Source organism: Palaemon carinicauda, chromosome 42, assembly GCF_036898095.1.
Source record: "Palaemon carinicauda isolate YSFRI2023 chromosome 42, ASM3689809v2, whole genome shotgun sequence".
In the NCBI taxonomy this organism is placed as follows: domain Eukaryota; kingdom Metazoa; phylum Arthropoda; class Malacostraca; order Decapoda; family Palaemonidae; genus Palaemon; species Palaemon carinicauda.
The window spans coordinates 15,215,089-15,228,797 of NC_090766.1; the positions used below are offsets into that span (position 1 = coordinate 15,215,089).

Below are 13,709 nucleotides of genomic sequence, written 5' to 3' on the forward strand. Positions count from 1 at the left end.
TTATTCAATCAGTCAAAGGACCCAATAACACTAACGGTAGTAATTCAACGGATGCCTGGTACCTTGCCTAACTTACTACCTTAAGAAGAGTGGGAAATGAAACAAATATTACGATTTGCAATGTTTATTTGGAGAAATCAATGTGAAAAATGCATTAATTGACAGCTTGACACAATTCTTTATTTACTGCCAATGTAAAAGAGATATTTCAAAATCCTGCTTCAGATGGTAGTCTCCATATCATTTTGAATTATGATCAGAAAACTCTTAAAACAATTTATGATATCCATGTTAATTTTGATACTTCTTTAACATTGAGGAACGTCTAGTATGCGTACCTAATAAGTTAAATTATTCTTACTGTCAGAGATATGGTCATTTTAAAAAAGTTAATAAGTTCGAGGCGGACATCAAAATTATATGAAAAATGTTATGGTAATCACGAATAATACAAAAATATCCGGATTTTGTCGTGTATTATTTTAAGGGTTACTTTTCATGTCCTATGCTAAATTTAAATGGGAATCCTACTCTCTACAGGACCTTCAGTAATCAATTTTGTCATATACATTCCAAGACAGCACTTCTTTTTTTAAGAAAAGAAAAAATACAAATAGTGACTATAGAGTAAATTCGTAGGCATGCTACAAACTTTGTGTGTAGAATTGGAGTAACTTTAAATATCGATCGTTCAGACAAATTTTAATGTAATATTAGGGCACAGCTTCATATGCTGATGTTTGGACGCAAAAATTAAATTTAGAATCTTCGATAACAAAATTGTGATTATATTTTACAAATAAGAAGTCTATATTATTGTAGCTTTTATTGTTGTTATTTGCTAAGCTACAGTTCGAGTTGGAAAAGCAGGATGCTAAGAGAATTAATTACTGATTGAAATGTGGCTAGGACGTTTTCAATAATAATAAAAAAAGACTACGTTTCTTATAACTCAAAATGAGTTGCTCAACTGCGAATATCGTTTATAAATACGATATACTTGTGTAGGCCTACGCACTGTATACTGTAGCCCAGTGATTCTTAAACTTGGGGGGGGGGGGGCGCCAGGAGCTTTCAAAGGGGTCGCAAGTAGTTAAGATAGTAACAATGAAAATAAAAATGTAGTATTTGTGATGTCTTTTGTTTTACAATACTACATAAATATGGATAGATCAATTACTAAGGAGGATATGTAATATTTGTTGATGTGGTCATGATCCATGGATGATTGTATTAAGAGTAGAAATTATGTTAATTTTGTAGTAATTAGTATTTTTTCCAGTATTTTCTATCAATGTAATAACTGTAATCTGTATAATGCTAAAACAGTTTGAAGAAAGATTATGATAAAATTTTGTTTCATCATAATATATTCATTTTACCCATTTTCTATGAACAATGTTTATTTTATTGAAATATATTACAGTGCATTCCTATAAAAAATCAACAGCAATGAAAGAAAAATCTATCATTCATCCATATACTCACATAACCAATGAAGTATATTAGCATACAAAACGCAACATATTGTTTATAAAAACAATACATACATACTGTACATACGGTATTTTCTACTTTGGCAAAAATTTCAAGGGTGGGGAGGGGGGGGGGGCGTGGGACCTAGCCTATGCTTAATGCAGAAGGGGGCGCAAGGCAAAAAAGTTTAAGAGCCACTGCTGTAGCCTATGTTTAAAAAGTCCACAGAGTGCTTAAAATTTTTGTGTATGATAATTGGGACAAGGTATGCAGACCCCAGAATAAACTAAACCATATTCATCCTTGATATAGGTCAAAGATTTGCGAGGCCATATTTTGTATCTAAATCAGGAATTTCTTGTGACCGTTTACTGAAGTTTTCAATCATTCCTTCTTCACTTTTTTTTTCTTTGAAATGTATAGTCTACTGACTCTATTCAGTTTTTGCAGTATGTTTTATTTTTAGTGTAGTACACAGATTCACCTCTAGTCATATATTTTCAAGTCTTTTTAAAGGAACAAAATATTGGCCAAATGTTATAAAAATGTCAAATGTGGGCTAAAGGTTCTCCCTTTAAATTTTTAAGAAGATTCTTACCAAAGAGTATATCCCAATAGATATCTTATCTATTAAATTCTTCTTACTGTCTTTCTTCATTCCTAACTAGTGCATAGATTAAACCACATGCGGTATGAAAATCTTTTCTCCTAATGTAAATGCAACCTAAAATCCAGCCTTTCACTAGACCGCCATGTTTGTTTACCTCTGCGACAAAGAAATGTATTTAAGTCAATTGCATTTGCATATCGTCAAATGCAGCTCGAGTGATTAAGATTTGAGTCAGTTGTGTGAATTTTAAAGACTGGATGCTGTTTGATCACTATCCAGAGATCGACAATCTGAAAAAAAAAAAAAACGTCCAGTACGTTGGCAATAACCTCCAGAAGTTACTCTTCTGGTAGTATTTTTGATGTTACACACACTGATACAATTAATTCGCTCAATAAATTAATTTAAATTTCTCATAATTCTAAATCATTATAATATTTGATAACTTCAAATGACATTAATGAACCAAATTTAATTTTCATGATGCCGACTGCCGAGTACGACAGTTACTGACGACTGAGTGACTGACGAATCAAGGAGACGTCAATGACGATTGACGAGTGACGACCGCCCACTCCAGACAATGCAACATCCATTCAGTGTCATGTCCAGTGTTGCCAGATACGGGGATTTATCCCTAGATTTGGGAATTTTGGGTGTTTGATGGGGATATTCTTTAAAAAATATTTATGAAGAAGATACAAAAATTAGTAAATCTTTATATTGTTGCAATTAGTTTACTTAACACTCTATATGAAGTATGGTGAGTAATTTCTATATGAGTAAAGCCTACATGATCAGAAGAAAATATATTTGTGGATTTTTGGGTGGTTTTGGGGATTTTTTATTATGAGTTTTGGGGAATTTTACAGTAACCCGTCTGGCAACACTGGAACTCATGTCATTTTGTGTCAGACGATCACGTGTGACTTTTGCCTTGAAGTATGTCCATTATGAGCTGGTTCAAGGATAGGAAGAATCTGGAGGACGGGCAAAGGTAGGTAACGTTGCATACGAATCTTGGAATTTGTTTTAAATGTTTAAATACCATTATTTAAGGTGATGTATACGTTTTCTTTTATTTATGCAAAAATTTTGTAAGGTTTCATATCGTTAGCAAACATACAACCCTTTTAGAAAATCAGGATATTATAAGCTAAAGGGATGCAACAGGAAAAGTTCCCTAATGAGGAAGTGAAATAAGGAAACAGAAAAGTGTACCCGTGTTTACCCTCAAGCAAGAGAACTAACCCAATATAGTGAAAGACTATGGCACGAAGGCCATAACATTACCCAAGACTAGAGAACCGTGGTTTGATTTTGAAGTGCCCCTCTAGAAGAGCTGCTTTCCAAAGCTTAGGAGTCTTTGCTACCCTCACAAAGTGGAAAGTTGGTGGTTAAGTGGTTGAAGAAAATTTTAGGACTTTTGTATATCAACGGCCAGTTCCTCCCGCGTGCATAAAAAATGGACATTAACTAACTTAAACTCCCCCCCCCCTTAATTGCCTGCAAGCCGTATCCTTACCTAACCGTGGTGTGGGCCTAGCACCCTTCTGCAACCCAACTCAAACTGCTGTATTCATAGTTAGCCGCCATCAGTACTTACAGGTGGGTGGTATCGTACATACACCCAAAAAAAATTTCTGTTATGTTAATGTTGTCGGGTGTAGGAGGAAAGAGGTAAATGCAATGTAAAAATGAGCTGTAACGAGAGAGGGATCCAATGTAGTACTATCTGGCCAGTCCAAGGGCCCAATACTCTTTAGCAGTAGCATCACAAAGGATGGCTGGTGCCTAGACCAACCTACCAACCAGTAGAATAGCCCTTTTGAAAAAAATGTGGTCTTGGTGTATTTTTAAGTGTTTTGAACATATGCGAATGATGTCGATAAAATACTCCCGAATAACAAAGGTATCCCTGTAAAACAATATTTCACAATGTAAACAAAAATGTTATGTGACCTAGCTTAAGGTTCCCACCTAACCTAAGAGAACGTGCTCTTACTTACCAAACCCTGGGTATAATTGCACAATTAGCCATCTTTTCAGAAAAAATGTGTTCTAAGTGATTTTTAGTATTTTATTTTTAATGATTTTGAGGATAGTAACGGACAGAAACCTGAATAATTCATGTTATGTAACGTACCCACTTAACTGATATTGGCGTCTTATGCTCAAATACCAAAAATTTAGTTAAATGCTGTGATATACTTGTTACCATAGGCAATGAGATTATTTTAATCCAGTGTATTGAACTAGTCTCGTTGAGCTTTTAATTTCATTGCGCATGTTACTTTACGGATATTGATAGTTGTGTTTTATTACAGAATAGTACAATATTGGTTAGGATACTGGAACTTGCTCAGTTAAATAGATCTTTGTAAATATACTATTTTGAATCCCATATACTGTTGTCGGGAACCCCCTATCAGTGGCGGCTTGTGTATAGGCACTGTGGAACTGCAGCATGCCCTATTTTTATTTATTATGGATACCATTCAATATAAGGATTTTTTTCTTTTAATTCTTTCTTTATACTTATAGCCTATAATAGGAAATCCTTAAGCTTATTGTCAGTAGCTATATCCTTCAGTTTATGAAAAAATAAAAATAAATCTATGGAAGTGTGCACTTCACAGTTCCAGCTGCGTAGTGTTTGGTTGTTGTGCACATTTGCACAAAAATACTACACGCTAGGCTGTGTGGGGGAGAGACCACTGTCGCTTCAGCAGTGTCGACCTGTTGGTGGAAAGTGGTTATTTTTTTACTCGACATGCCACATTTTTTTATGTGATAGCGCAGAATTAGTTGTTCCCATACTAACAAATCTTCCGCTATTTATGTAGATATACTAATTGCGTAGCTAGCTGGAAGGCAGCAAATAGATTTCAAGTGCTAGGTGGCAACCCTACCAAACCACAAACAGTGGATAGGTAGGGGGTGGCTGGGGGCTTCCCAGCCGTCTATATCTAATCACGGTTCAATGAACCATGTCTCGATTTACTTTTGGCTGGTAGAGTGCGGACGTCTCCTCTCCTTTTATTGCTTAGCCATTTACCACTATTGCTTTATGCTCATTCTTTTCTTTACAGATATGACCTGTGTATTACGCGACGCTCCATTACAGGGTAATGTTGCGATTTCAGATGTCTTAGCTCGTGACTAAGTCTACCCGTTTGTCCTTCCTTTGACTTCTACTGACGACGAGTCTTCTCGCCTTCTGCCGATCTCGTCATCTTCCAACATTGCGCAATTTTTCTCTCCCTACAGGCAATGTTTCAGTGCATATGCAGATTGAGGATTGCAGATCAAGGATGATTGTCAACCCATGGCTTACTCGACAATCACTGAATCGATGGACTTTCCTTCTCCTTAACGATCGCTGGGGCAAGACTCGTCACCTCGTCTTCCTGGTTGATGAGAATGTCGTTCGCGACAGTCCAATGATGTGATCAGAATTTTATTCTGTTCAACGATCGCAGGGGCGAGACTCATCACCTCGTCATCCTGGTAGGTCAGGTTGTCGTTCTCGACAATCGGATGTTAGACACCTATAAGGGCGTCTTTTTTGATGATCAATGATTGTCACAGAGATCGCTATGGTCACGATATTGTAGGTTATTGCGATCTCGACGTTCTTCTTCTTGATGACGAACACCTGTTCGTCTCCCCTTCGGGGGATTACTCCGGCAGGATTCCCGTCGCGGAAATCCCTTCGGGGACAGCTCAGAATTAAGCCTTGGCTTCTTTTCTCTAGCAACCCGTTATGTTAACCTTCCTATGAAATAGAACTTGTTGAAGGAAAATCGAGTGCTGCTCGGAGGTTCGCCTCCAGATGTAAGATATTCCCCTTTCGAGGGAGAGTCCTTACACTACCTTTTCGCATGTTAACGCTCACACTTAGGATCGTGAGTTATACACTCACAGTATTGAGCTCAAGCCACTCGTGGTCTCGATCACGAGCGTTTTGTGGTCATGATCACGAGCTAGACGCTTGTGATCATGAGCCAGACACTCAAGTTAGTGCTCACGCTCATGAGCGAGACACTTGTGACCTCGATTGCGACACTAGTCTTTCCTCAACCTTTGAGAACACTCACGATCATGAGTTAGATACTAGTGATCACGAGCAAGACGCTCACGATTGCGCTCACACTGGCAAGCAAGATGCTCACGATCGCGCTCACGCTCACGAGAGAGATGCTCACGTTCGCGTTCACGCTTACGATTGTGAGTGTAACACGTTCGTGTGTCTAGTTGCTTTATCTTTAAGGACGCTTATGATCACGAGCTAGTCGTTCGTGAGCGCCCTCACGCTCACGGGTGTAAGTTTCACTGTCGTGATTTATTGATTAATTTGAGGTTTTCTGGCATCCTGACATCTAAGGTCATTAATACCGATATCGTTTATTGTAAATAGAAAATAAAAGAATATTCAATTAAAACTATAAAAGCAAAGATGTCATTTTAAAAGTTAAATATCTTTCAGAAGACCTGATTCTGAAATAAAGCTAGAAATAAAACTAGCATGGTAATACACATCATGTCCAAGAATCTTGGCAAGGATGAACCTGCCATCCTCACCTTGAGCCTCAAACAGATATCTATTTCTCTCACTACTATATGTGGGGCATTTGGTTAATAAATGCCTCACTGTCAGTGTTACCAAACAGTCGTCGCAATATGGTTGATGTTGGCCAGCCAGCAAAAACTCATGTGTCATCCGAGTGTGACCAATGCTTAGACGACAAAGAGTAGTCTTCAACTTATACCTCCAAGGGGATATAACATTACTAATTTCTCCCATTTTATTTTCAGGTAAACTATCCGAATGCTGTTGCCAATTATAAATAAAATTCTTAATTGTAGGTAAAAATTTAATATTGGGAATGGGATACCTTCTTGGTAGTTACTTGGCTGCAGCACTCTTTGCCAGTGAATCTGCCTTCTCATTTCCAGACACATCTATGTGTGACCAGGATTATGACATCAGTCTCTACAACTCTGGAGAATGTTAGTCTCGCTCGCGTTTACGTGCATGAATTACTCGCTCGTGACCATGATTGCGACGCCAGTCTCCTTAACTCCTATGTACGGTTACGTGATTGCAAGCAAGATGCTCCTGATCGCTCTTACGCTCATGAGCGTGAGTTACACGCTCTCGTGGCTGTGAGTGTGATGCTCGTGACCCCGAGGCGCTTGTGGCCGTGATCCCGAGCGTCTTGTGGTCAAGATCGTGAGCTAACACTTGTGATCACTACTGGGCCGATTGCGATCATGCTCGCGCTCATGATTGTGAGTTACATGCTCAAGCACAACGCTTGTGATTGCGATTGCGAGCGTCTTGTGGCCTCAATCGCGAGCTAGACACTCGTGATCACGTTAGAGACGATCATGACAACTCTCAATCGTGAGTTAAATGCCTGCAGTCACGAAGGAGATGCTTGTGACTACGATCGCGGTCACGATGCTCTCGATCTGGAGTTGCACTCGCACGGTCATGAGCAAGACTCGCGTGATCATGATCGTGAGCATCTTGTTGTAAAGAGCTCGTGATCATGGATGAGACGCTCGCGATTGCGAGCTGGACGCACACGATCACGAACTAGACGCTCATGATCACGAGCTATAAGCTCGTATCCGAGGCTAGACACTCAATTAAGAACTTAAAGCTCATATCGAGAGGTATAAGCTCACAATCAAGAACTAGAAGTTCACGCTCACGAGTGAAATGCTCGTGCTTTCGTGTAAAACATGTTTTCGTGCTAGACGCTCTAGCTTTCGTGTGAAACGCTCACGCTCTCAAGTGAGACGCTCTTGCTTCTGTGCCAGACGCTCTCGAGCGAGACTCGTGCAGGGCACTCGCGCTCTCGTATGAGATACTCATGCTCTTATGCGAGATGCTGGCACTCATGAGCAAGAAACTCTGATGCGAGGCGCTCATACTCGAAGCAAGAGGCTCATGCTCTTGTGCGAGGCGCTCACGTGAGAGACGCACACACTCATGAACGGGACACTCATGAGCTCACACGAGGCGTTTCAAGACCTAGAACGAGGCTCTCGTGCTCATGAGCACAGTCTGAGTGAAACAATCCTGACCAATTCGGTAGATCTTGGATTTTCCAGATCTCCGATTTGTCAGCTGCCAATCGCCGGTTTTCAACATGTAGACTATCCCGGTTGCTTATCAATAGCACTGTTTGTTGTTTTTATGTTCAACAGCTAGTCATTCGTTGTCCTACACGACGGTAGCTCGTTGTTTTTGCTTGCTGGCCATTTTTCTGCCTGACGTTCACTACTTGGAGTCCAGTGATGACTATAAATCTGCGCTATTCTAGGCTTCTAGTTTGACAGCAACTTGGTGAGAGGGAGCTGCTCAAGGGAGCGCACTCTCCTAGACGGCATAGATCGTGTCTCCTCACTCTTGTTCTTACACTACTCAGTTAGACCCTGGAGAGTTGATGGAATTACGTTTTTTTTTTTCTTCTTTTTTTTCCCATTTGGGAATCTAAAAATACACCCTTCATCAGGCGATGGGGATAATTCGCTAGTGCAAGGCTTAGTGTCCCCTGTTCTTTGGGCTCTTGTTCATGTATCGCAAACATGGCTTCTTCGGTTCACAAAACTTTTTCGCCCTCGGCAGAATCAGAAGGATCCACTTTAAGGTGGCCAGGTTTATGCATTGAATCCGGCACACTTACGGGAATTCATCTCCCTTGAACGTACGTGTTTTTCATTTACACTTCATTCATACTACAGGGAGGTTTGCAAACAAATTGCCTCAGGAACCAGGTGGCTGCTTCAGTGGTTACCTTCTCCCTTGTTGTCTTCTTTATTATGGGGCTGCCCACGAGCCGATTTTGCTTGAATAGGAACTACGCTAGTAAGACAGTCTCCTGAAGCAAATCGGATCTAGAATGTGATAGGGGAGGCAGATTCTTTGAATCTGTTTCTCCCCTCTAGCGGGAGACACAACCTCATGAGGTTACTGTTATTCTCTCCCTCTTAGAGAACAAACTTCAGTGCTGTCTAATCGACAGCCATAGCAATATACTTGCTATGATTCGAGTCATCCCTAGATGGGTGACTGACAAGAATAACAGAGAATATTGAAAATCTGCGTTCTCTTCATCTCTGTTGGCCCTTATGACCTCGGACCTTAGTGGAAACACATTTAACCTCCATCTGCTTCCATTCTGGGGAAAAGTCTTTTACATATTTACACTTCATGAAACTCAGACTTGTTCATGGAGTTGGACGATGACTTTCTCCCATGACCGGAGCTCCCCCTTAGGTCGGAGTGGTTGGGAATGAATATATTCCTTTCTCATAAGAAAACCCCTCCCAGCTCAAAATTATTGGCTCGTGTCTTTTTGTCAAGGAAAGCGAGTCCAGATTTTAGCTACAAGGATACTATCTTGTATCTTCCATTTTCTAGTAGGAAATGGTAAGCAGTCTCTAACCCTCTTCCTCATGATTGGAACATCCGATCTCATAGGAAGACGGGGTACGCCGGGATACAGCCGGCCTTTGACGGTTAGAAGTGTCTACTTTTTGTATCTCTTCGTGAGATGAGCTTAATCTTCAAACCTTGTTATGCGAAGGAAGGTTTTGCGATCAACCATTTAGCCACGGCGTACCAACTAATTTTAAAGTCTATAACTCCTGTGAGACATCAGTTTACCTCGATCTATAATTCGAGTAATCGAAGGAATGACATGAAGGTCGTATCCTATACGGATATCCATAGACTGTGTCATTACCCTGTAAAAACTTCAGGTCCGACAAGACCGCATCAATCCCCATCAAGTGCGATCTCTGAAGAACTGGCCGGATCCCAGGTCCTTCGGCACTAGGGATAGTTCTTCCTTTGGTCCTCTAGAAGACCTGTACAAGTAACGGTCCTAGTTATAAGATTGCCTGACAAGAATCTCTCTCGAGGAGTAGATCTCCTCGTCCATCTGGATTTGATGCTTCATATAGAGGCATAAAGAAGGGGGTAGGCCACTTTCAGGACCATATGTCTTTAGGACTATGATCAGAGCACGAATGATAACGTCTCTCTATTGCCTAGTAGGCACCATATTCCTTCGGGAAAGTGCCAGGAGGGAATGACAGTGATTCGTCGGTATCCTGTTCGCAGGAGAACATTTCTTGCCCCTACGTGGTCTCCCCTTTGCTGTATCCTATCCACGGGTTTGGATTTTATGGAATTCCACCCCCCATGCAGTATTCCTCCTAGAGCCTCTGATTTAGAGTTTTTCCTTTGGGAAGCTGAATGAATATCAATGTCAAGCATTTATCTTTTTTTGCTGGAGAAGGACTGCTGTCTCCTGTTCGATTCCCTTTTACGAGCAATTTTCTCCAAGAATGGAATAGATGGCTTCTCCCCACTTAAGTGCAGACTTATAGTCGGACTTGTCTCATTAAGGAACTGGACTAGAGCTTCAGTCTAGCCTCGTCGGCAAGACAGGTCACGTACAGTGGCACGTCTACAACTCTGGAGAACCCATTACGGACTTCCTTTACAACTAGATACTCCGTGGCTTCGAGTCGAGTGAAGTCTATATCTTTCCACTTCTCAAGGATGCTATTCTTGTCATGCACTCATAAATTGCCAATGAAGGAAGTCATGCTCTTTGGCTAAGGCAACAGAAGACCTTTGCTCGTCCATCGAGCATCTCCTCTAATCGTTGCTCTCCATAAAGTTTGAGCCGATTACCCGTAGTGGGGAAATACAGCCTTCTACAGGACGGGTGGCTCTAAACAGTAGATCTTCCCCTGATCCCAAAAATAGGTCTTTCCCAGTGTGACCCCAGTGTAACACTCGACCAAAAGAGAGATGTACCCTATGGGTCTCCCTCAACGTCTCTCACTCACGGCGAGAAACCAAGTAACATCTTATTTTGTTCCAGGTAGCTTGAACCTCAGGTTCAAGCCCTCCAACTGGGAACCTGCCGCTTGGTAGTCAAGGCTGTAACACCTGTAATTACTCGACACCTCGAGGAGGCCGATTACTTAGCCCCAAGGGTATAGCATACTGTATCAGATACTCGTCATGGTTTTTCTTTTTCACAGCAGGGATTATATTGAGGCCATACCTTGGGAAAACAATTAAGAAATTCGCTCCTTAGGCACAGCACACCTCGCTAACCATAGGAAGGTCAAAGGAGGTTGTAAGGATCTCATCCGTGACAGGGACACAGGTCCTATACCAGTCACAGAATCCCTCTTTTCCTCATAGAGATGACCCAGAGCTCTGTACGTTTTAGGGCAGAATCCGTCTTTAACACTTTCAAGCAGCTCCTTTGTGACACAAAGCATGCCATTGGTAGGGTGAAAATTTGTCTGTTCTTACCTCACCCTACCTACGAGACGTGCTCCACAGAACACCTGATATGTTTTCTGTATCGCTCCTATGGTCCATCACGCTTTCGAACAGGTCCTTTGTGACAAACTGTGTCATTGGTAGGGTGGATACGTGTCTAATCTTCATCTTACCCTACCCACAAGATGTGACCCACAGAAGACCCGATATGTTTTCTCTATCACTCCTGTGGTGCTGATACAAATAAGTGGCTTAATAATACCTTGGGCTCATTGTTAGACAACTATCAGAAGGTTGAAGGCATTGGCTACCCAGGGTAAGACTTGGGTGAATGAAAGTATGCGAAGCTCTTTTACTTTCATCATCTTCCCCTCCTTTGAGGAACAGCGCCATGGGTACCTTTGCAAAGCTGGCTTCAACCTCTGCAGGTAATAACCACTTCCCTATTTTGCATATACTCATACACGTCCCCAACGTCTTCTGTGAGGTAGGCCTTGTGAAATGTCTTTTATGTGTAGGGTTCCTATTTTAACTAGGAGCATCTTCTTACCTAGACGTTCTTATGATATCTCTCACAATTACTTAGTTGCTCAGGTCGCTATCATACTCACTGGTGTTGATATGCGAGGTGCAAGGTGTCCCTCGATTACAGTCTAATACTGTACTAGGGAAACCCAGGTCAATAACTAAGCCCATAGTAAAATTTACCACCCTCCTAAGAGTGAGTCATCTACATAAATAGCAGAAAGTTTGTTAGTATGGAAGCGAATGACAAATTCGGAGATAATTTGTATTTTTCAATATTAAACTTACCTGATGATCATATAGCTGCAACTCTGTTGCTCGACAGAAAAAACCTACGGGCGGAATACGCCAGCGATCGCTATACAGGTGGGGGTGTACATCAACAGCGCCATCTGTCAAAGGTACTCAAGTACTCGATGTCAACAAAGAACCAATTTTTCCTCTGTCGTGCCAATGGCAGGACCTACTAAATACGCCGTCCCTAACTGGATTTGTTTTCACAACGATTTGGTGAAGTACACTATTCCAGTTTTGAGCTTTCGCTATGCAGGGGTTTTATCTTCATTTCAAAACTTGAATTCGTTTTCTATAGATTTAATTATGGTGACGAAGAGAGTATGGACTCTCTTTCACTTTTAAATGGCCGACCCTTCCCTTAGACGGAAGTGTGTTTAGGTTTTTGGTAATTTTGCTTAACACGTTATAGTTCCATTTATTTATACAGTATCTCTCCGCCTTTTTAGGCCTCTTCGGTTAACTTTCCAATTATTATAAACTTATAAAAATAAATTTTTATGTTTGTTTATATGAGACCTTTCCTAATAGTAGGCGGTCCTAACTTGGAACCGAAGTTAATTTACATTGAGCCCGTTTTATCGTATTTAACCTTTAAAGAATTTAATACTTTTTTAATGTTTTATGGAAGAATTTCTTTGATAGTCTCGTACTGTTTTCAAAGATGAACTAACGTTTAGTTTTTAGTCTCCGCAGTTGTTGACGTTCAGAACGTTCAACTTGCGCTCTATCGTTATGATAGAGAGAGAGTGTTTCACGGTTTCACTTTGCAGTAAGAGTAAACCGATTCTAGCGTTTCGTTCATTCTTTCTTAGCTTAAAGAGTTTAAATTCTAAATAAAGGAACTTTTTATTTGGGAAACCTATCAGTTTTTTCCTTTAGCAAATAACATGTTTTAACGATATATAATTGGGCTCTTCTCTCAGGTGCTAATTCAAGAGAGAAGAGAGAGAGAGATACAGACGGAGGGAGAGAGAGGAGAATAAACGTTTCGTTCAAGCGGGTAACGTTGTTCTCGTTTTTTACTCTTCTCCCTAGTCGCTGTAGGGGAAGAAGGTAAAACGTTTCTAGGGTTTTATTCTTGTTCCCAGGCTTTATGCGGTGAGAGATTGTAAACGTAGTTTATTTGGTCTAGTGTTTAGTCTCTTTTCCAGCCACTGAATTCTTTATCTTTATTTATGTTTTTCTGTTGCATTGTAAAACTGTTTTCGCAATGACTACCTTTTAATGAAGGATAGGATTGCGTGTTTCAGGTAGAAATCAGTTAAAGTTTCGATTTCAGTGAAATAAGTGCAAACAGAAAATCAAAAGTGATAAAGTGATATGCGCAAAGTGTTACAGTGTTGCGTTCGAGGGTTCGTCTGTTCGTGCCAGTTGTTCACCTAGTCCGGGACCTCTTACAAGCTCCCAAGCCCAGGGGAGAAGTAATGTCGAACGACTTATGGGTTCCACAGGCCTTGATCGACGAACAGACGT

General features: G+C 40.7%; 1 long non-coding RNA gene across 1 annotated transcript in view; it reads left to right on the plus strand.

Annotated features, from left to right (window-relative positions):
* Positions 1-2,975: 2,975 nt before the first annotated feature.
* LOC137633196 (uncharacterized) overlaps positions 2,976-13,709 on the plus strand; it is a 59,600-nt gene continuing 48,866 nt past the window's right edge. The window contains exon 1 of the long non-coding RNA XR_011042161.1: positions 2,976-3,083. This is a non-coding gene — a long non-coding RNA (uncharacterized lncRNA). The remainder of the gene's footprint in view (positions 3,084-13,709) is intronic.